Source organism: Protopterus annectens, chromosome 13.part0 (genome assembly GCF_019279795.1).
Source record: "Protopterus annectens isolate FY-2018-M chromosome 13.part0, PAN1.0, whole genome shotgun sequence".
Taxonomy (NCBI): Eukaryota; Metazoa; Chordata; order Ceratodontiformes; family Protopteridae; genus Protopterus; species Protopterus annectens.
Window position 1 is genome coordinate 475,892,087 of NC_056747.1, and position 14,214 is coordinate 475,906,300.

Below are 14,214 nucleotides of genomic sequence, written 5' to 3' on the forward strand. Positions count from 1 at the left end.
TTTTAAAGGTGAGAGGGAGGTGGTTTGCACTGAATCTATCTGCCAGGATGTTGACAATATCAGTAGGTTCAGTATATTTTGTGCTATTTTGCACTAGCTCAGAGCATATCTGCAAGTTGCCACTTAGATTCTTGACATAGCTAAAGAAGGCTTTGTGGTTATCTTTCGAATCCTTGGCTATTTTTCTTTCGAAGTTAGTCTTGGATGATTTTATGAGGGACCTTAGTTTCTTACTGATACTGATCAGGGATGTCTTTCCTTCTTGGGATTTGCTTTTTTTCTGAACTAGTTTCCTCCTCCTGTTGTATAACCTGTTTATGGCAGGGATCCACCAGACTGGTTTCCTTCTCTTAGGGGAGTGAGTCTTGGTCTTGCTAGGGATGTCACGATCCATGCATCCTTGTAGGTTCTCATAGAGTGCAATTGTAAAGGATTCTGCATCTTGGGCAGTGTTATCCTTTAGCGTGGGGACTGTGAAACTTACCACCTCTGCCTTAAGTAAGGTGAAGTTTGCTTTAGAAAAGTTTTTCACTGTGGTTTCCTTGGTTGGGGGTGGTACTTATAAGTAAAGGCATAGCATCAAGATCTAAGAAAGTCATAATGCGTACTCTGACCTCATCAGCCCCATAATCTCATACAATGCTCCCTTCCGCATGTACCTAACCAGGCACTTACAACAATTGGAGTGGCCCCCAGAGGTTTCTCACTAAAAAATACAAAGTGTAAGAGACATGTCTTACACAGACTGACTAAAGGCCCTATCCCTTAACTCCATCTCATATTGTTTATTGAGAGGGGACTTATGCCTGGCATACAAGGCATTCTCTGATCCAGCCCTGATGAAAATGTTAGATATTCTCAAGGGTAACATGTTCCCCATGGTCCTGAAGATTATTTGTGACTATAACAGTACTTGTTGGAAAGACAGATTCGTATCCCAAATGCTACCTCATATTTGGAATAAACTTCCCATCTTCGTAAAACAAAGCACCTCCATCACTCTCTTCAAAAAGTACTGCCCATGTCCCTTATGGACAGAGGCAGTCTGTAAAGTGACTCAGGGCTCCAACACCCAAAGAACCATTACCCTGATACTAGCCCATCCCATATCTGGGGAATTAAGATATAATATTGTCCTATCCTAGGTATGACCAACTAGGCATGTAAAACCTCTTGTGTCATTAGCTTAGTAATTTTTTTTTTATTACTATTATTATTTGTTTATCGGGAAAGTCCAACTTGGAACAAAGCCAATTTTCAGCAGAGGCATGGGGAGAAACATTCCAGATGCATGTCTTTGTAACATGGGAGGAAACTGGAGTACCCAGAGAAAACCCACACAAATGCAGGGAGGATATGCAGACTCAAGACAGAAGACACTCCAGCCGAGAATCAAACAGGAGAACCTCTTGCTGTGAGGTAACAACGCTACTGCTGCACCAGTACGTCATCCGTAATCACATATGAATCTATGTAGAAATGCACCAGGATGATAAAGAAGTCTAAAATGATACCTGTATTACTAGGAATAAGGCCACTAGCAAAAGGGAAGTAGGATGCCTCCAGTTGCTGCAGGTGTCTGGTGAGGTACATACAAAAGGGAGCATTTTACTCTATTAGTAGTCTGATAAGGGGCGAGTACAGAGTTGTAATCTCTTTCACTCTGGATGCTATACCTTGACTTATGAGATGAGCAATGTAGAAGGCCTTCCTCATCACTGTAGGCACATGCTGATCAAAGTTAGGGTAACTATCAACCTGTGTTCCCACGTCTCTCATCACTGAGTTTGAACTTAAGGTGTTATTTTATAGATTGCAGGGATGTCCCTCTTGTTGAAGGAAATGATGATGCATTTTTTTGGATAGAGTTTAAGACCATGGTTTTGGCACCAATCATTTGTCTGCGTAATCCCATTTTGAAGTTTGTTGACATCATTCTGGGATTAATTGATTGCTTCAGTTTTCAGTTGTCAGTGAACTTTGTCAGCCACAGACCATCTATTTTTGCCTGAACTTCTGAGAAATAGATCCCAAACAGTAGAGGGCCCAGAAATGAGCCCTGTGGAACACCACTGGTGACAGGTCTGCTGACAAAGGTGGAATCCCTAACTTTGACTCTGTGTGTTCAGTCAGTGAGCCAGTTGGCCACCCACCTAATGCCATATGGGTTGATCCCCAGCTGAGTGACTTTCCCAATGATGCCTGAGTGGGGAATTGTGTTAAAGGCCTTGGCTAAGTCTAGATAGGCAGTATGCACTGATTTGCCTTCATCCAGGGCTTTGGTGTCATTCTCAAAGAAGTCCACCAGGTTTAACAGGCATGATCTACCCTTGACAAAACCAAACTGGGTCAGGTCAAGAGTTTGAAGGTCTCCTTTATCTTTATTAATAAGGTCCATGATGATTCTCCCCATGGCCTTGCAGATAAGGCTGCTTAAACTTATGGATCTATAGTTCCTAGCATCAGTTGATGGACCACCTTTGTGCAAGGGGATACTGGTTATTGTCTTCAGTTCTGCTGGGACAAAGCCAGTGTTTACACTGCACTTAAACAGAGTAACCAGTGGTTCCAGTAACTCATGTTTTAGACCATTTAGTATGCAGCCTGGGATGTTATCAGGGCCCATACAGGCTGTGTTTTTAGCTGTGGACAGTAAAGTTATCTGCTTTTTTAAGATACTAGATGGAGGACTGGTGAAAGGTAAGCTATGGGGTATGATTGGTGGGAAAAGGGTGGTGAAGTTTTCACTTAAACTATCTGCTAGCAGATTAGCTGTTTCTGCAGGTTCATTGTGGGTGATATCACCCACTACTACTAACTCTGCACAAATCTGAGCCTTCCCATTTAGATTTCAGATGTAGTTAAATAATGCTTTATGATTATCCATAGCTAGGAATGCTAATTTAGTTTCGTAGTTAGCTTTAGAGGATTTTACAAGATGACTAATATGTTGGATTTATGGTTAGGCCTTAGTGGTTGCAAGACACTGATGTGTGGACTATGCATGGTATGTGGTGTGGAGGGTTGTGGAGTTCTCATGTGTTTTTGCCTCTGAGGATTCCTTTGTTTGGGTTTGTTTTTGCTGAGAACCTCTGCATATGTGGATGTGTGTGTAGCTGTGGGTGGTGTTTGAGGTGTAGTGATTGTGTTGACAACCTTCTCAGTACCAGATATACTGGCTTGTGAGAGAGAGAGCATAGACTCTAGCTTCTTTATGTAATAGCATCTCTCGCAAATTGTGTTCCTAATTGGTAGCAGTAGATGGTTGTCCATGTACAAGAGGCAGTTGCTACACTGTCTCAGGATGTCCATATCAACCAGGCTGGCAGGAAAAACTGCAGGAAATTGTCCATCCATATTTGTCAGAATCTGAGGGAGAGAGGCCAGGGAGAGCTAAGGGTTAGGCCTAAAGCCCAAGTGCTTAAACCCAAACTAAGAGGCTTAGAATAACAAAGGCAAAAATATCCAAGATGGAACACAAAAGAGGACACCACTGAGACATGTAAAGCAATTTTAATGACCAAAAAGGTTAAGCGTTTTCGACCTTACATAAAGGCCTTCTTCAGAACAAATGATTCTAATACAAATGAATACTAATATACCCCTACTAATTGATAAATCCACCAATAAAAATAAGAAATCAGTTAATTCAATTAAGAAAACCTTTAAAAATATGTCAACAAATTTCTGTGTGTAAACCATGTCTACATTTTCTACGTACAAATCACATTGCAAACAATATTAACTTTGTAAACATTATTAGAAAAAAAAGAGGGGGATATATAGTGAAAGATTTTCATTTACATTTGTCATAACAAAGTTTCTATGTGGTATTATTTTATAATTAACACCAGCATTTAAACCAGGTGGATTATAAGCATTAAACAATACCTGCCATCTAAGTTCTCAATAATCTAGCTCCCTTTCCCTCTCCCCATTAAAATTACTAGATGCTTGATTAATGACAGTAAAGTAAAATATATCTAGGCTTAGAATAACACAATTTAAACAGGTTTAAAACAAGCATCAATCCATATGTTACCACATGGGTAGCAAACTGGCTCACTGAACCCACATAATCAAAATGGGGAAGCCACCTCAAGCAGCAGACCCGTAAGGAGAGGCATACCCCAGGGATCAATCTTGGGACCTCTGTTATTCGGGATATACTTCTCTGAGGTGCAGGCCAAAACCAGTGGGGTATGGCTGACCAAGTTTGTAGATGACTGCAAGCTGGGTGCAGTCAACAATTCCCCAAGTGATGTGGATGTCCTCAGAGGGTCTCACCCAAACAAACAACTGGTGCCAGAAACATGGCCTCAAGCTGAATGCCAAAAAATGCATCATCATCCCCTTTGGGGAGAGTGATGTCCCCACATATGTTAATAACAATGTCTTAAGTACACAATCAGTAGTGAGGGATTTGGGCACCCAGGTTGATAGCAACCTGACTTTTGACCACCATTTTGCTTCCATTGTATGGAAAGCTTTCTATATGGCCCCCCTCATAAGTAATGGTATCTCATCCAAGGACAAAGAGGTCATAACATCCCTGTATTCTTCCCTTATAAGCCCAATTATTGAGTACAACAACCCCTTCGGCATGTACCTTGCAAAGCACATGCAGTAGCTGGAGAGACTACAGAGGTTCCTCAGCAGGAGAATCCAAGGCCTCAAACATCTATCCTACACAGATAGGCTGAAAGCCCTCTCCCTCTATTTAGTTTCATACAGACACTTCAGAGTCGACCTCTGTCTGCCACACAAAGCAATCTTGGACTCCGCCCTGATGGGACTGCTGCATACCCACAAGTCAAGCTCCACTCAAGCAACTGTACGCGCAATCTCAACCTGGTGAGTGATATCAATAGGACTTGGTGGGACAGATATGTGTCCCAGAATCTCCCCGATCTGTGGAATAGACTCCCCTTCCACATCAAGCAGAGTACCTCATTATCCCTTTTTAAGCACAACCTGGATAACTGGATGGGAAACAGTAAATACATGCCTGGGATTTCCACCTGTGTCCCTGCTGGATAGGGACTTTGGGTGCTGACTTGTCTAAACATGGGGTAAACTCTTGGTTAGGCTTATGAGGACCTCAGGGCCACTAGCCTAGTAACCTCTTATGATCCTATGTCTGATTTTCCTGTTCAAGCTGTGGAGGGTGTTCTCCCACTGCTGAGATGTTTTCCTCTTGCTTTTAGACAGCGTTTTCCTCCTCTTATTGCAGAACCTGTTTATGCTGGTTGTCCACCAGTGTGGCTTGTTTTTACTTTTTTTTTCTCTAAAATCTTTTTATTGATTTATAAGAAATATCATAACAACAACCATTATACATTGTACATAAAGACTTTTTGGAGTTGACTAGAGATGTACAGCTTGTGTAAGCAGATTGCAAGTATTTAGGATAAGAAAAATAACATACAATACTACATACAATATTTACAATAGGTAACCAAGAAACAAATGAGAGAAAAAAAAATTTAAATTATAGACAACAGTAAAAATTGACAAATGAGAGTAAATAGATCCTAATTATGTACCAAGACCAGAAAAACTTTAGAAGCTATTAAATGTTGATAATACACAGGACCTTCTCCAATACTTTGTTTTTCAGAGCCATTTTTTTGGACTCTTTATCATAGTTTTTTGAGCAGCAATGTATGAGTAAGCCATTTTTCTAAAAGTATCCCAATTTAATTTAGTACGGTCACACCAATTTTGGGTAATATAAAGTTTTATAAGTGAGCAAATAAATATAAACACATGAGTATCTATTCTGGAAAGCTGTACTACTGGTGTATGAAGCATAGCAATTTCCCAAGACAAAGTGGATTTATGATAACCCATTTTCTGTAACCTTACTTTCAAAGAAGTCCAGAGTTTGTGGGAAAAATGGCAATACCAAAGAATATGCAAAAGATCAGCTTGGGGAAAAGAACAACATGGGCAAGAAGGAGATTTACTAGCATCAAATTTATTCAGTTTATAAGGAGTATGATAAGCATTATTATTAATCATCAATTGTGTATAGAACAATTTCTTAAATGGGGAATATTCCAGAGAGTTTCTAATGGCCAAAATTTTTTGATTTTCAGTAATTTGAGAATTATGATTCACCCAGATACCTGAAAAAAGACAGCATGAGCCTTGTATTAATTTATTTAACAAGTTATAAGAATTTGAAAGCATTTTCACAGGTGATGATATTGTTCTAATTATCGTGTCTAGATTTTTCAGATCTTGCTCTCTTGGTTTTATGAGACCACATTTAACCATAATCACCCCCCTTAATTGACGCAAGATTATAGTATACTTACAATTAACTTTCAAAGTGTTACGTAGGTTAGCCAGGTTCAACTCTTTATACTTCAAGAGATCCCAAACACATATGTTTTATAAGGGGATAATTTGTTAGATTGAATGGTGAATTATCTGACATTATGTTGGGATTTAGGTGAAGTGGTTGAAGTAAATGAAAAATATTATCAAGATTGATAAGTTTTAATAACTCCTGAAATGCTTTGATCTTTTGTTTAAGGAAATTAGAGATTTTTAGAGTGTTCAAATTATCTATAGAGAAGAACAGAATGGCCTCAGGATTTATGTTTTTAGATAAAATATACTGATACCATAACTTAACCCAAGTCGGAGCCTGAATATGTTGAATATTATTTAATTTAGAAATGGACCATAGCTTGTTTGCAGAAACAATTAAGTAATAAAGATAAAAATTTGGTAAACACAAACCACCCCTATCTTTAGGGATTGTTAATCTAGAGTAGGAAACCCTAACAGTTTTAGGAAACCACAAAAATTTAGCTAATTCTTTATTAACTTTGTCAAAGAAGGATTTGGGAATTATCTGATCTGAAGAATTGAATTGATACAGAAATTTGGGAAGGATGTTCATTTTGATTATTGCGGCTTTGGATAGAAGTGATAAATTCAGATATTCCCATCTACGCATATCAGACAATATTGAAATCCAAACTTTATTCAAATTATTTTGAAAAGAAGAATGGTTATTATGCTCCATATGAATACCCAAATATTTCACCCCAAACGTAATTTGAAACCGGGAGTCAGAAAACAAGTAAGATTTATGTACCAAATGATTTAAAGGTAGAATATGAGTCTTCTGAGGATTTATGAGATAGTTCAAAGCAAGAGAAAATCGTTCAATAGAATTAGTTATTTTATTAAGATCAGTGATAGGAGTTTGGAAGTATAAAACTAGATCAGCAAAAGCAGAGAAAAATAATTTAGTATTGAGAATCCTAGGAATCCTATGATATGTGTTTTGTGTTATATATAGTAGTAATGGTTCTAAATATAGATTAAAAAGAAAAGGAGACAAAGAACAACCCTGCCTCGTACCTCTGGTAATCTTTATAGGGGATGATGTGGAGCCATTAATGTGAAGTCTGGTAAAGGTTTCTTTATATAGAGTTTTTATTAAATTTATAAAAGAGATGGGAAAATTAAAACAGGACATGGTTTGAAAGAGAAAATCCAAACATACTCTATCAAAAGCATTCGATGCATCTAGGATCAATGCATACATTGGGTTATTGTCACTTTTTGTAAGATGTATAATAGACTCCAAAGTCAGGGTATTGTCCCATACATGTCTGTGAGACATAAACCCTGTTTGGTCTAGGGATACTATTAATGGTAAAACCTGATTCAACCTATTAGCAAGAATAGATGATAAAATCTTGATGTCTAAATTGATTAATGAAATTGGCCTATAATTACAAGGGTCAGTTTTATCTTTATTATTTTTCAAAATTAGTATAGTTTTTGAGGTGTTCCAGTGAAGATCAGCTATGTTGTTAATTTTTATATAGTTATACACTTTGAGAAGAAAGGGAGCAATTACTGACTTAAAGGATTTGAAGAATTCCGGTGTGAAACCATCAGGTCCAGGAGATTTACCAGGTTTAAGTCTATCAATTGACTCAGAAATCTCTTGGAGACTAAGAGGGGCTGAAAGAAGGCTTTGTTGATTTACATTTAACATAGGGAATATTAAAGAGCTTAGAAAGCTGTTTATATGTCTATTTACCATTGATTTGGAAGATTTAGAATATAACTCTGTATAAAGAATTGTAAATAGATGCATAATTTCCTTATCCGTGTTGTATAATTTGTTTTTATATTGTAAGGGTGATATTTTAGGCCTATCAAAATTATTTTTAATTATTCCAGCCAAGGTTCTAGAAGGTACTTGAGCCCATTCAGAGTACATGACTAATAATCTTTGTTCTAATATTGAGAGATTATTTTGATTAAGTAAAATAAGTTCTTTTTGACAATCTATAATTTGCGTTTAGTTAGTTATTTGGCGCCAAAGAATTTATTTAAAGTGTAGACAGTTATTTTTCACTAGTTCTGAAGAAGACCAGATAATATGGTTGAAAGCGTTAAACTCTAACCAATTTTTGGCGTTTTTTATTTTGCTACACGTTATTTATATGGTGTAAATCAGTATATGCGCCTTGTTCTTATATTTTTAATAGTATCGTAGCTTTAGTCTGTGTCATTCGTTTGTCTCGCTGGCGTTGTGTGGATTAAACAAACTGTGTGTGAAGAACTGCATCCTTGTGTTTACTGGGACAACTAGCGCTCATTGGTGGAACCGAAGTTTTTTGGTATACAATAAACATTCCTCTTAACCTTGCCTTACAAGCAGCCCACCGTATATCATAAGGAATATCTGTTGAATCTAACTTGTTTTCCATATCTTGAATTATTTCTGAACACATTTTGCAAATATCTTTATTTAAGAGTAGGTTGTTATTCATTGTCCAATTGTTTTGTTTGGATAAATTACCAGCTTTAAACGTTATATTTAATTTTAATAAAATTCTGGAATGATCTGAAAGAAATCCGGGTTCGACAGTAAAGTCCAATAACCATTTTGAAAGAGTATTAGATATAAGAAAAAAATCTAATCTAGACCAAGAACGATAGCATTTTGAGTAATATGTGAAAATATCTTTTTTATTTGAGTACTCTGTAAGATGTAACGGGTCTATGAGATTATAGTCTAAAATTAAATCTTCGAGAGCAAGAGATGCTTGTTGATTACAGGAAGAGGAACAACTAGTGCGATCAATGTCTGGGTTTATTACAGCATTCCAGTCCCCCCCTACTATAACATAGTGATCTTTGTAAGAAGTGAGTATATTATATATCTGTAGAATAAAGAAATGTTGTTGGCTACACGGACCATATAAATTTAGTACCAGAAGTGGTTTATCCAGATTATGTATGGTAGAAGTGAAAAGGCACCATCTACCCTCATTATCATGTTTTTCATCAATAATAATCCCTTGAAATTTTTGTTTGATTATAATAGCCACCCCCCTAGAATTAGAAGTGTCCCCAGAAGCTATTATTCTTTTGATCCATTTTTTTATTTTTATCTTTCTCCCAATCTACTCTGGGAATATGCGTTTCTTGTATGAAACATATACTGGCCTGTGATTTATAAATCAGATGAAAAAGTAAAGATTTCTTGGCTTTATTTTGGATTCCTCTTATATTCCAGGAATCAACTATTAATAAATTTGTCATGTACTTAATAAAGGTTTGATATCATATGTGCAGGAAACTAGTGTAATTTCATGTAAACAGATAGTGAAAACTAAAAGGAGACCTAATCTGGTCTTGGTAAAACAATAACTCTCTAGTAAAATATGCTTCAAAATAATATTAACTTTAAACTTACACACTTCCTTCTTCCCTACCCCAGTGCCTACCCACCAAAGCTCATCTATAGAAGGAAGATATATAAATCCCACTACAAGTTTAGTGAATTTGGTTACCAATAACTTCACAATGAAAGAAGAAACTTTAAGTAAAGTCCTGAAAAGGACTAAAACAATGTTAACAAAACTAAACATATTTACACAACTAACAAAGCACAAGATGTCCGACATACTCAATCCCCATTCAACTGTATAATCACAAGCTCCTATAAGACAGAAATTATTGCATTGAAGTAATTAACATCATATATCAGGTTTTAATATTACTGAGACTAAAATAGAATTAGTAAAGCGTAATAAAACAATACATATTATACACCTTAATGCGTGTGAACTATATAACAGCACATCCCAAACCACGCAACTTAAAAATAGTATAAATATAAAGTATACATATTACAATATGAGATAGAATATTTATAAAACTATATGCTATTTAAACATTATAATGCTAACTAATCATCTGTAACATCATGTAAACTAAACTATAGGACACAAGCATATAAGGTTACTAGTAGTAATGAGATCACCATCAAAACTAATGAAAAGTCATCTATCAATACAAGTCCACACCCCTCCTAACCCTAGTTATGCATATCATTAATAAAATAAAACATGTTATCTTAATGTATTCATGAGACCTTAAAAATCAAGCCAATATACTGCCTAACCTGAGTATTGTTTCATTTAGAATTTGAGTAAAATATGTTCTAGTAAGGTCACAAGAGGTTGTATATTACCTCTGACAATCATGCAAACATTTTACACATATAAAATATTAACATATTAGCTGAGAAACTTTCAAGCATAAAAGCAGTAATGCAGGAATACAATTAAACACTCTAACTAATAATAAAGAAATAGAGAATTCCATAAGACCCTCCATAAACTGTAACCATTTCTCCAGTTCGTCGTACAAAATAAGAATCCTATTTACATTATATTAACATATGCCTACGAACCAATTTTTCAGTCTTAAAGAACAACCTTTCAAAAAAAAAAAGAAAACATCAATGCATGACATTTTTATAATATTTTAAGTACCTCTCTGCTTAGAGAGAGCCCTATTAATACAAAACAACGAGCATTAAAGCCCCAATCCATTTTCGGAAGCATCATCACTTCCGCACAAAGCAGGTACTCACAAGAGCCTTTGGTAGCTCATCCATCAGCACGCAAGGCTCCTGACACATCATTTGTTAGTAGAACACTGCTGGGATGACTAGGGGGCACAGAACACTTGTCACTTACCATTGGTCTCGATTACGGGAAGCCCGGAAGACAGCCTTGAAGTGATGAGACACATTTCAGTTCTAACACCAAAATCTGCGTGATTATGAAGCACACAGCTGAATCAATACAACCCGTCTCGTGTATCTGATGTACGGAAAGACGAGACGTTCACCCTAAGAGGCCAACGTCATCCTGAAGCTATGAAGTTACAGAAAAACAGCGTGCATAATCCGGAAAGTATTGAAGTAAAACTGAAAAGGATTGTAATGCTGTATTGGCTCGAGACCCTGGAAATTTCCCTCCATTCTGTTTGTTTTTTTCTTTTTTTTTAAATGCTATGTTGTCAAAAACAAAATCACTTTACAAACAATTATGATCAGATACCTCACACATACTGTTAACGCAGAATATATAAAAATACCAATATTCTGTGTTTGTGACATTTCTAAAAGCCAATAAAAGCATATAGAACATAACATGAAACTAGATTGATTTTTCTAATATTATAACAAGTCACTATTCCAATAAATATTAAGAGTGCATATTAATAAATGAAGATATACTGACCAAACAGTAAAAGCATTTACATATTTAGGAGATGTAATATTATGAAACTGACTCAGGAAGAGACTTGAATACTTTTAAAAAAGTGTCTTTAGCTTCTTTAGGGTCTGTAACCATAAATCTTCTGTCATTGTGACTGAAAGAAAGAGTGTTAGGATAGCGCATACGGAACCTTATTCCTCTTTTTATGAGCTCTGCACAGTATGGTGAAAGTTTTTGTCTGTTCATTTTAATTTGTGGAGGTAAATCCTGTGAAAAGGACAATTTATGGTTATTCCAGACAAATTGTTTTTTGCTTTTAGCTGCTTCCAATATATGTTGAGTGTCTTGAAAATTAAGTAGTCTTGTGTAGATAATCCTAGGTGAAGTGGAATCCTGTCTGGTATGCAAGGCTCTGTGCGGTCTTTCTATAACTAAGTTTTTTGAAGTTGTCTCACAATTTAGTAATGCCTCAAATATGTGTTTAGTCACTGATGATAAATTCTGATTTTCATAAGACTCTGGTAAACCTCTAATTATGATATTATTTCTGCGGCTCCTAAGTCCAGTAGTTTAGCTTGAATTTCTGTAATGAGCTTATCTTTAGATTTTAGATCTCTTTCAACTGAGTCTGCTCTTATTTCTAAGGCTATATTTTTGCTTTCAATAATGTCCATTCTTTCACTTATCTGTTTTAAAGTTTTACCAAAATTAGTGAATTGTTCAGAAAAACTTTGTATAGCACTTTGAATAGGTTGTAATGCCATCTTTAAATCATCTATATGAAAGTTAGAGTCATTTTTGTCTTTAGTACTTACTTTAATGATCTCAGAAGATTGTTTGGTGGTTCTTAATCTTTTAGAACTAGTGTCCTTCTCTGGTGAAAGCATAGAGGAGAATTTGGCCTTAGTATTCTGCGTCTCCATGGTATCACAGTTGCCAGCCATGCCCAGAATAGAGGTGTGAAGTCAGGATAACTGATTCTAAGATGTACTTCCAAGGTGCACGTGACCAAAGTCTGATGAATCCAAAATTGTTCCGAGGTAAAATAATTCAAAAGCTGAACTCTTCCGAAGAATAAATAATCCTATTACGAAGGAATAGTCTCAGAGGTGCTTTTTGTAGAAAAAACTGAGGAAAAATATCACTTAGAAGTTGTAAAAAATAGCCGGTTATTACATAACAGTGAGGAGCACAGTGAACAGGGACTAGTCTAGTCAGCAGCCATCTTGGAATCCCATGGCTTGTTTTTACTTCAGGACCTTGTTTTGGTCCTTTCAGGTATGGCTGAATCAGTACATTTGTATAGGTGTTTATACAGGCCATTGGTGTATGCCTCAGTGTAGAAGTCCTTGCTGTCAGTGGGGACAGGAGGTTTGAAACTATTAATGCCATATCTTAGGAGGCTATAGTTTGCTTTGGTAACATTTTTCAACTTGATAACTCCTGAGGGGGGTAAGTTATGATTGTTACTTCAAATGAGACTGATTTATGATCAGACTTTACCAGGGAGGGCTTCAAACATGGGGTGGTGCAGTGATCTCCCATGTTGGTGAATACTAGGTCAAGAACATTAGAGCCCCTTGTGAGGGTGCAGACTATCTGTTCCAGGGCATTTGTGTAAAAGTCCTGGAACTTTTGGGCAAGCATGTTTGTACTTGTATACATTTCTCAATCAGTGGAAGGATAGTTAGTCTCCCATAACCAGAGTGTTTGGCTGTATTGCAAGTGACTGAAGTAGGTCCGAGTAGGCAGTGTGGTTCATGGAGGGGGACCTATAGCTAACAATGATGTGGAGGGGAGTCTTTCTTACAGTTAGTTATACTAGGAGTAACTCTAGGGGGGGTCCTTCTGTTTAACCACTCTTGAGGTGTATTTTTCTTTGATGAAGATCGATACTCCTTCTCCTTTGGTTCTTTCATGTTTATTTTGTGGTCTGAATGTGTGGAAGGCAATGCAGCCTTGCATGGCCGGGGTACTTTCTGTGGCCTTGTACCATGTCTCAGTGATTGCACAAACATTAACATCTTCCAAAGTAAGGAGTGCTTCCAGTGAGTGCAGATTCTGAATTAGACTACTAGCATTAAGCAGCATAACCCTGAATTTTGTTCTTGTGACATTGCCTAAAAAGGGCACTATGGGGGAGGCAAGTAACTTTGCCAGTAACAGAAAGCCAAGAGTTGACAGGTGAGCACCATCTCTAGCAAAGCAGGGTGGTCTATCAACCATATCATCCCAGGCTGACAGGTACTGGATTCCCCTGGACTGACACGAGAAGCTAAGCCAATTGTTAAAGTCAATCATTTTTTGTCTGTCTTGTGGCGTAATCCTAGGTGATGGTAGAATGCTGCTTAAGTCTAGGGGCATGCCTGCCTGGGACACACAATCAGAGAGCTCAGTCATGTCTATCTTCATAAAGTCCAGTGAGGAGGTACGTCTCAAGTCATTCACTCCCACATGGATTATGACAGAGTCACTAAAACCAGTCCTTAATTTCATAAGAGAGAGAAAACACTTTACAAAGCAGACAGTAAAGCAGATTAGTAAGGAAAGGTAGTCATTACAAAATTCACCATAATCTAACAGCAATATAGCTGGCTTTATTGAAGTTTAATTAAATAGTCACAGCTAGAGATCAGAATGCACAACTTGTCAA